The sequence below is a fragment of the Oryctolagus cuniculus genome, chromosome 5 (assembly GCF_964237555.1).
Source record: "Oryctolagus cuniculus chromosome 5, mOryCun1.1, whole genome shotgun sequence".
In the NCBI taxonomy this organism is placed as follows: Eukaryota; Metazoa; Chordata; class Mammalia; order Lagomorpha; family Leporidae; genus Oryctolagus; species Oryctolagus cuniculus.
In genome coordinates this window covers 47,968,371-47,979,605 of record NC_091436.1, presented here as the reverse complement: position 1 = coordinate 47,979,605, position 11,235 = coordinate 47,968,371, and positions in this window count along the sequence as shown.

Genomic DNA, 11,235 nt, shown 5'->3' with positions numbered 1-11,235 from the left:
GACCTTGATGCCCTTCCTTACTGTTCTCCATGGAAAAGGGAGGAAAGTGTCTTGTCTAATGAGTCCACTTCTGCTGCTGTTCTTGGTAGAAGTGGTCAAAAAAGATCTCTTCTGCCTGGAGACACAATCGGAGAATGAAAAATGTCTGTGAGGAGACTAGATGTATTGTGAGTTGAAACATGTTTCACCTCCAAAAAGAAAGGACAATAGTATTTAAAAAGCAGAAGAAAAATAATGCAAATACTGTCTTTTATATATGCTAACAATACCTGTTGGTTTGTTCTCATATCAGGTAATGCAAAGTTGACATATAACATCAGACTATTTCTCAGGAAATACTAACACAGGCAGGAATTAATTTTGAAATGAAAAGTGGGAAAAAATTAACTGCTCCAAAACTTTCCCAAGTTTAAGATTATTGTGCTATATATGACTAATTTAAGACATTTGTTTCAATTAATCTTAAAAAATAGTATTCCCGAATAATCTTAGATGTGAGCAAAAATGTATTCACAGAAAAGCTAAATTTCAGATCAAATTTGTAACCATAAACTAGGAACAATTAAATGTTTAAACTGCTTTTTATTTAAAAAGTTATTTATTCCCGGGGTTGGTGTTGTAGCACAGTGGGTAGGCTGCTACTTGTGACTCTGGCATCCTATATTGAAATGCTGATTCAGGTCCCAGCTGCTGCTTCACTTCCAATCCAACTCCACACTAATATAACTGTGAAAGCAGTGGAAGATGGTCCAAGTGTTTGGGCCCTTGCCACCCACATCAGAGACTCTGATGGAGTTCTTGGCAGCTGGTTTCAGCCTGATCAAGCACTGATCATTACAGCAATTTGGCAATTTAATCAGTGAATGGAAGGTCTCTTTGTCTGTTTCTCCCTCTCTCTCTCTGTCACACTGCCTTTCAAATAAATAAAATATTTAACATTTTTAAATAGATAATTATTGCTTCCAATAAACTAGAATGTTATGTAGCCTTCAAAATGTCATTCACAAATGTTTTATTTATTGGGAAAATAGATATTGAAAGTCAAATGGGTGATCCCAAGATGGCAGTAGAGCAACAAGATGATCTTAGTCACGTGGGACAAAATAGATAATTAAAAAGGAGAAAAGATACACGCTGGAGATAGAGCCATGGAAAATTCGCAACAGGAAGCCCTGGAGAACAACAAAGACTGGGCAGATCCACCCTGAATGAGCAAATAAGAAAGGGAAGCAGTAGAGGTGTGGCAGAGGCATGGACCAGGGAGGCTGACACCAGCCCCCAATGGACCAGGTTAGACAGGAAATTGCAGGTCCACAAAACTGCAAATAGCGAACTTCAAAGTCGATGGCATCACAATACAAATTTCAAGACATACTAAAAGGCAGTTATAATTAAACAGCCTGGTACTGGTACAAAAACAGAGGGATAGACCAATGGAACAGAATAGAAACAACAGAAATATATCCAAGCATCTACAACCAAATTACATTCAACCAAGTAGCTAATACCAATCCCTGGAGCAAGGAAAGTCTCTTCAACAAATGGTATTGGGAAAACTGGATTCGCACAAGCAGAAATATGAAGTAGAACCCTTTCCTTACACTTTACACAAAAATCCACTCAAAATGGATTAAAGACATAAATCTATGACCTGATACCATCAAAGTATTAGAGAGCATTGGGGAAACCCAGGAAGACTTTGACATAGGCAAAGCGTTCCTGAAAAAGACCCCACAGGCACAGGCAATCAAAGCCAAAATTAACAAATGGGATTACATCAAATTGAGAAGCTTCTGTACTGCAAAAGAAATACTCAGCAAAGTGAAGAGGCAACCAACAGATTGGCGGAAATTATTTGCAAACTATGCAACTGATAAAGGTTTAACGAGCATAATATATAAAGAGATCAAGAAATTCCACAACAACAAAACAAACAATCCAGTGAAGAAATAGGCAAAGGACTTACACATTTTTCAAAAGTAGAAATCCAAATGGCCAACAGACACATGAAAAAATGTTCAGGATTGCTCGCCATCAGGTAAATGCAAATCAAAACCACAATGAGGTTTCACCTCACCACGGTTAGAATGGCTTTCATACAGAAATCAACAAACAACAAATGCTGGTGAGGATTTGGGGAAAAAGGTACCCTAATCCACTGTTGGTGGGAATGTAAACTGGCAAAACCACTATGGAAGACAGTTTGGAGATACCTCAGATATCTGAATATAGTTCTGAATAGAACCCAGCCATCCATTGCTGGGAATTTACCCAAGGGAAATGAAATCAGCACCCCTCCATGTTTATTATAGTCAATTCACAATAGCTAAGAAATGGAATTAAACTAAATGCCTGTCAAAGACTGGATAAAGAAATTATAGGATAAGTACTCTATGGAATACTACACTGTGATTAAAAAAAAAGAAATCTTGTCATTTGCAACCAAATGGATGAATCAATAAAACATCATACTTAGTGAAATAAGCCAGTCCCAAGGTGACAAATACCATATGTTCTCCCTCATCTGTGATAAATAACAGTGTACCTAAAAGGAAACCTGTAGAAGTGAAATTGACACTTTGAGAAGCAATTATTTGAACATCTTTGTCTTGAATGTTGAGGAACAGTTTTATTTTTCATTCTTAATACCACTGGTTGAACTATTTACCTAACATGGAATTAATCATAGGTGTATAAATTCAATTGAAAGTAGATACCAGTAAAAAATAAGAATGGGAATAAAAAAGAGAAGAGGAAGCTCATAATTATAATGCTGTATAGTTCTGCACACATTCCTATGGGCTTACTTCTAAGGGAACAGCTAAAAACTTGCCATGGGACTCCAAATCCCATTAAGGTTGTTGGTAATGATGCCATCTTAAGTGTTAAAGTGATCATCTTAAGTGTTAAATTGATCATATAGATAGGATTAAGTGTTAAAGTGATCATATAAATAAGATTGTCTTGTAATAACAATAGACAGAATTAAAAAGGAGACAATGTTCCAACATGGGAAGCAGTTTACATAGCAGATTCATAGAATGACAATCACTCTAAATAGCACTCTGACCTCATAATCAGCCCTTAAGTCATTCTGGTCTGTCTGAAAAGCTTATGAGAGCATTTCAGGCATGAAAAGCCAAGACATTCTGGCAAAAAAAAAATGTCCTACATGACATATCTCTGTGAGTGAGACCCCAGTGGAAAGAAGTGGTCATCAAAGAAGGATGTACTTTTCTCTGAAGGGAAGAGAGAACTTCCACTTTGCTTATGGGCTTGTCTAAATACTGACAGAGACTGTGGACTCAAAAGGCTGTCATAGCCTGGCAGCTCATGACAAGAGCTTTTGGTGATCATTGACATCATACATAAGAGCTGTTAAATTAATACATAAGAGTTGTTAAATTAATAGCAGGAGTCACTGTGTGAGAGTCCCCTAGTCTTGTTTCTCATGAAAGCCATGTTTTATACCACTTCCTGCTAACCTTGACCTAGTAGACAGGGTGGGGCCTCCCACTTACACTGTAATAAAGGGTAAGGTATAAACCCCACCTATTTACTTGAATATGACATGTCTGTGACTTCCTATCAGAGGACAGGACTGTAAGCAGGTACCGATCCCCATTCTCTTTGGAACACCCCTTCCTCCCAACACACACACACAAAAAAAAACAATCAACCAGTTATCTATAGTCTTCTCAGGTTTCTGAAAGCTACTCACTATCCTGAGTTACGCTACTCCTTCTTATACCTGAACACAAGATACCCCCCTCTGCCTTCAATGCTGAGTCTGTCTTTTGGTGCAAAATTTTTTAACATAGACATGGCTATTTTGTTCAGGACATCTTTGGGAATAAGGGAGGAGTGTGCAGAGAAGAATTGAAATTGATAGAAAAGACAATTTTTGTTCTCTTCCAGAAAGAATAATGAAATTAATTTCACTTTTAAAAATTACCTCAATTAAATTAAACCTATATTTGCAGTTCTTTCTAGTATCTCATGGTATAAAGGTGTAATATTGAAACTACTAATGATACAGCTAACACCAACCAATATTCTATCAATGTAAGCAGCATACTTCATCATGATTTTCACCAGATCATCAATTTCTAAAACATTGTTGGGAAAAATAGTAATAGGTATGCCTCACCCCCCGAAATGTTCTATTTTTTTTTTTAGCATTTAAGTAATTCTAGGAAACAAAATCTGCTATTTTATCCTCCAATAAAGAACAATTAGACAATATTTAACAAAAAAGAAAGTCAAATAGGAAAATAAAGAATTATAAAATAAAAAATCAATGCTTGAATTCCTCTGCCAGAGAAAGTGCAGATACTTGTTCTCTCTGCCTTCACTTTCTGGGAGAAACGGGGTTAAGAAGACAGGGAAGGGAAGGGGATAAGAAGTATATTAGCATATTTTCTGTTATTATAATGATATAAAAACCTGGGCATTTTTAAAGAAGAGAAATATGTTTAGCTTACAATTTTGAAGGTTTAAGGGCTTGGCACTTGCAGCAACTTACCTCTGGTGAGGACCTCATGGCACCTGGCATCCCAGCAGGAGCACCTGTAAGAGGGAGAGACCACACAGGGAGACAGGCAGCCAGAGAACTTGGGGTCCCAAAAGAACTACATTAATCTCTTCAAAGAGCACACCTGCAATGATCTTACAGCTCCTCACTAGACCCCGCCTCCTCAAGGTTCCATTACCTCCTAACTTTGCCTCTCTGGGGACCAAGCTTGCAACACATAAACCCTTGAGGGACACACTTAAAATACATCCAAACCACAGAAGAGAGATTGTTAAACAGCATAAAAATCATGTGGGAACCTTAATAATAAGAAATCTAATTTTCTGTTTTAAGGTTACATATGGAAAAATAAATACTTTTTGGTTCTCTTATACCTTCACTTAGGATCTGTTATGTCCAGAGAAATTTTTGTAAGAGTATTGGGGAAAACTCAAAGATATAGACTGACTTCACTTCACTGTGGGGCAATGCCAAGCTAGATATAAACCTCACATGAAAATTTGCTAGGAAGTAAGTGTCTGAAGTCACCAGGAGACTTGGGGGAGGGCCACAGGTTTTCAAAAGGGCATGTAACCCAAGGATGCACTATACACAAATGACAGAACAAAGTCCATGACCTTAACAGATGATTGCTTTTTCTTCTATTCAGTTACCCATATGAGAACTTAACAAATCATTCTCTAACAGAAATGATCACTTTGAAAATTTGAAAAAGAAAAGAAAAGCATCAAAATAAAGACATTTCAGTACTCATATGAAAAGACTATTCATAATCTGTCCAAGGAAATTTAGGTAATATCCATGACTGCAGACCAAGGGGCAAATATGTCACTTGGTTAGAAAGGAATTGTAAAAATCCACTTGGGGGGTGAACCAACGGAGAAAAGGAAGACCTTTCTCTGTCTCTCTCTCTCTCTCTGTCTCACTGTCTAACTCTGCCTGTCCAAAAATAAAAAACAAAAAAAGAAAGAAAGAAAGGAATCCTAAAAATGAACAAGACAATCTAGATGCCAGAAAAGAAAAGTCAGCATTAAGGCAATCAAAGAGGACATAGCTAGATGTTTTAATGGGGCTTAGGAAAAACTAAAAATATAGAATAGAAGTTGCCAAAACTGATAAAATGGTACAATCATTGATAACAATGAATAATCATGGAATGTTTACTTAGAAGGCCCTAAAAATCTTCTATGTATATTAATTCATTTAAATCTCTAAGTAAACCTATGTGGTAGATGCCATAAAATCATCATTTTAAATATGACAGAACAGGCATAGATGACTAAATAACTTGTCAGTTCTATTCAGATAGGAAGTGGTATAGGTGAGACTAGAACCCACATAAAAAGTTCAACTCAAGATCCATAAAACAGCACCCTGTAAGAAGGATGTATGATGTGCCAACCACTGTGTTGGAGGCATCACCATTTAATCTACACAACAACGTCTTGAGACAGGTACTATCATTATTTGCATTTATAGATGGTAAAACAAAATCATCCTGGCTTATGGAGAAGAGCAACTTATTTGTTAGACTTTATCAAATTTGTGTGCCAAAATCTTTTCCCCCATTTGAATACAAACTTTGTACCCTGTAGGTGAAAGGCATGCTATCATTATCTTATGCCCATTTATTATTTATATAACTATACATTTATTCACTCAGATGACACTACATAAAGATCAGTTGTCAGTGTTTTACATGATCAAACATGAAGTAAATTTAAGGCAGGAAATGTATTTCATCATCTCACATTTGCCTACATATCTCTGCACTATTCTGGGGATCACCTTCCCATAGTCACTATCAGTAATTATGGCTCAAGGGACTCTCACTGATTTTAGTACTAGTTGGCATAAAGTATCATTAAAGTTATATGCATTTGGTGGAGTTATTAAAGCAATGCTAAAGGAAGAGAAAATGTTTGAGCTGTGATGATGTACACTTCATTTGAAGTGGTGATAGCACCCTCTGGTGAACAATACTTATAATTTACAGTTTTATCCAAAATAACATAGGTGATATGCTCTAAAACCTGCAACTGGCTTTTAACAGTAGCTCTCTGACTCCTATTTAATTTCTTTATTTAAGAGCCAGACGCACATATACAAACACATTCTCTCTCTATTATATATATATATAATATATATATAATAGAGAAAGAGCTTATCCACCAGTTCACTCCCCAAATGTGTGCAACAGTTGGGGCTGGGCTGGGGCCAAAGAATGTGGTTGCGAACTCAAGTTGAAACCTCCATCTGTGTCTCTCACATAGGAGACAGAGATACAACTATTTAAACCATCACCTGACACCTCCCTGATTGAGCATTAGCAGGAAGTTGGAACCTAGAACTGGAGCCCAGAATCAAACCCAAGTGTTCTAATATATGGAAGATGTGGGTGTATCAACTGGTATCTTAATTTCTAGCATAAATTTCTGCCCTGATTTCTTTTTAAGTAAGAATGTGCTCACATTGAATTTACTTCATCTCAGAAGCTGTTCCAATACTAAACTATGTTTTATGTAATATGCACATTCTACTTCTGAAAGGAAATAGATATGAGGACTTGGATAACTTGGATTAATCAAATATATTGTAATACATACTACTTTAAAGACAACAATAATCAGTGAACTGGGTCTACAAAGGAATGCACATCAGCAAAATATGCTTCCTACATTTCAACTATAGATTGCAAACATTTACTATCAGATATGCCCACGTAACAGACTTCCCTACCTTCTTTAAATCTTTACTAGTGTATTCTTTTCTTAGTGATGGTTTTCCTCTTCACTCTATTTAAAAATGTAGTCCCCACCACCCTAAACTCCCTGTGCCTCTTCTCTGCTTCATATCTCCCCACAATTAGCATAGCCAAATTAATGCTATTTCCATCTAAGACGTGTTTGAAAGAAAAAGGAGATACTATCAGTATTTACACTGCGATACCAAGCAATGAGAACACTGTGACACAGCCATAGCACCATCACCTAACAAACTACATATTTTCTTTTTTATTCAGTTAAAAAAAAACTTCACAATGAGCAGGGAGTTTTACCTGTTTGATTTTTTTTTCTCATTGCTACAATCCCCATGCCTAAAATAATGCATTATGAGGTGGTCTCTAATATTGATTGAATAAATGAGCCCACTGTGGTTACTCAACACAAATGCAAAATCTTTGTTATTTGCCTCTCAGGGAGGAGGAAGTTATTTCTCCTTCCCTTGAATCTGGGTTTTCTTTCTGACTACCTCCAAAAATGACTCTGATAGTTCCAGGCCTAGCTTTTAGGAGGACTGGCAGTTTTTCTTCCTTACTCTGTGAACTCTTGTTTTTGGTATACTCTTTCTTGAAAGAGCTACCATGCACCAAAAAGCCAAGCTGAGCTCCCAGATAAACAAACAGGGAGAAAAGCTCAATTTGAATGAATAGTGTTTTATGTGCCAGTCCACTAAATCCTCAAGAGACTATAATCTCAGCCAAAGCCAACATCATATACAGCAGAACTGCCCAGATAATTCCCAGACAAATAATAAAATGATTGTTGCGTTGGGTCACTAAGTTTTAAGTGGTTTGTTACACAGCAATAGATAACTGCTATATCTATCCATGCTAGGTACCATAAAAGATTTCAAGTGAGTATAAAAAGATTGGTCTAAAGGAATAAGGAAAAAACCCTCATTTGTATGAATGATATTTCCTTGTAAAGTAATGACTGCCATAAAAAGCCAACAGTGATTTAAGAGTTTGTAGGAAGCACATATTCAAGGGGAATTTGGGGAAGTAAAGAAAGTTTTATTTAATTAGTAGGGTCTGAAGAATATATCATTAGACAAATTTAGCCGGCGCCGCGGCTCACTAGGCTAATCCTCCGCCTTGAGGGGCACACCTGGTTCTAGTCCCGGTCGGGGCGCCAGATTCTGTCCCGGTTGCCCCCTCTTCCAGGCCAGCTCTCTGCTGTGGCCAGGGAGTGCAGTGGAGGATGGCCCAAGTGCTTGGGCCCTGCACCCCATGAGAGACCAGGAGTAGTACCTGGCTCGTGCCATTGGATCAGCGCGGTGCGCCAGCTGCAGCGCGCTGGCCGCGGCGGCCATTGGAGGGTGAACCAACAGCAAAAGGAAGACCTTTCTCTCTGTCTCTCTCTCTCACTGTCCACTCTGCCTGTCAAAAAAAAAAAAAAGAAAAGAAAGAAAGAAAGAATAATTACTATATCTGAAATTAGTGGGAAAAAAACAATAAAGAAGGAATGCCATGGAAAGAATATAGCTTGGAGAACGAGATTTCTTGGTTTTGAAACATTTCTATGATCCATTAGCTATGCAAATTCAGTTACATATATGCATTTTCTAAGTCTCAACAACAATGTTATTCCATGTTATGAAAAAGGAAAAGGAGATAAGGTATTAGTAATTTCAAATATCATAAAGGACATAGTGTCTGACTTGGAATTCTTGATTAGTTTATATTAAAGTCCTTTTTAAAGAAATATTTATTAAGCCGGTGCCGTGGCTTACTAGGCTAATCCTCCGCCTTGCGGCGCCGGCATACCGGGTTCTAGTCCCGGTCGGGGCGCTGGATTCTGTCCCGGTTGCCCCTCTTCCAGGCCAGCTCTCTGCTGTGGCCAGGGAGTGCAGTGGAGGATGGCCCAAGTCCTTGGGCCCTGTACCCCATGGGAGACCAGGAGAAGCACCTGGCTCCTGCCATCGGATCAGCGCGGTGCGCCGGCTGCAGCGTGCAGGCCTTGGTGGCCACTGGAGGGTGAACCAACGGCAAAGGAAGACCTTTCTATCTGTCTCTCTCACTGTCCACTCTGCCTGTCAAAAAAAAAAAAAAAAGAAAGAAAGAAAGAAAAAAAAAAGAAAGAAAGAAATATTTATTTATTTGGAAGCCCAAGTGGTGGTAGGGTAAAGAGATCTTGCATCTGCTAGTTCACTCCTCAAATGGCCGCAACAGCCAGAGCTGGGCCAATCCGAAGCCAGGAGCCAGGAGCTACTTCTAGGTCTCCCATGTGGGTGCAGGGGCCTAAGCCCTTGGGCCATCCTCAGCTTTTTCCCAGCCACATTAGCAGGAGGCTGGATTGGAAGCAGAGCAGCCGGGACATGAACCGGCACCCATATGGGATGCCAACACTGCAGGCAGTGGCTTTACCTGCTAGGTCACAGTGCCAGCCCCTCTAAAAGTCTTCATTCTCTTCACCTCACAAAAATGCGATGGGACAGTGGGATGAACTCTGAAGAGTTTAAGATTGGAGTCTGCCAGAGTTTTATACAAATCAGCAGAAAATTTAAGATTTCTAGGTCATATACAGAGGGCTCTTTTTCCCATAGCACAGTAAGCAGCATGAATTTCATTTTGAGTCAGTTCTCCCTCAGTCCCTCAAGTTTCATAAGGGGCCCAGGTGGATGGTGGGCACACAGAGGTTTGTGTCATAGTTAATAAACCCCAAGCTTAGAAAGTCCTCCAACTCCTTTTTAAGAGGGATTCTAGCTAACATGGTCATTCTCTGACACACAAGGAAATGTTTTCATTATTTTGTTCATGAAACAAATGTGTCTCCTGATACAAGGAGACTGTATCTTTACTTTCTAAGACTGTTAAAACAGTTTGATATGCAAACACACTTAGCCTGGGATGAAAATTGTCATACAAAATGTGGTGAGAGAACAGTAAGAATATAGAATGTTATGGAGAATTGCAACAACAGCATCTGAGGAAAAATCTTAATGAAGTAGATCTCTGTAAGGTTTACCGGACAGAGAATTTGCTATGGTTTGGAAACAGTTTGAGTTATCTTCCAAGGTGTCATGTACTGAAAGTTAATCCCCATAGGGAGGCATTAAAAGACTTTAAGGTAGAAACTTGACATGACTGTAATGGTTGAGATGACGTCCCATGCCTGAATCCTAGTGACTATATGCAGAGGGAGAGAGGCACAGAGACAGACACACAGACTTCCTGTCTCTCGCCACGGTATGTTCTGTACCTTCTTGGGGCTCTTCCAACAAGAACATCATCAGAAAAGGCCCCTGGACCTTGCACCTCCAGAGCTATGGGCAAAAAGCAACCTCTTTTCTTATACAGCTGGCTATCCCAAGTATTTCATTATAACACAGATTGAACTAACAGCAAATTGTTGTCATGAACAGAATGTGGTTGTGACTGTAATGATACCTAAAAATGTGGAGGCAGTTTTGGAATTGGGCAATGGGAAAAAGTGGGAAGAGTTGGAGGATAAGGCTAGAAAAAAAACAAAAAATATTGTGAGGAGAGCATTATGGGTAATTCTGGTAAAGGCACCGACCATGAAGAAACTAAGAAAGAGCTGAACAATCTTAAATATCTTGTCCATGCTCTAGAGCTTTATGGAAGGCCAAGTTTAAAGTAATGAACCAGAATCACTGGAAGAGAAAATATCTAAACAATGAAGCATGCAGGCAGCTGCTTTGTTACTCTCAACTGATATAGTAGGACTCAGGAGCAGTGGCATGATCTAAAGGTGGAACGTATCACTGGAAGGGAAGCAGAATGGAAAGATTAGGGAAATTGACAGCCTGATCAGGGAAGAAGTGATGATAAAATACCTAAGGCTGTGGCAAAGGGATGACTCGCTATAGCAATTACCTGGATAAAATGGAGCCAGTTGTCACCGCACTGGGACAACTGGAGAAAGGTCTGAGGGTATCTCAGAAATCTGAAGTCC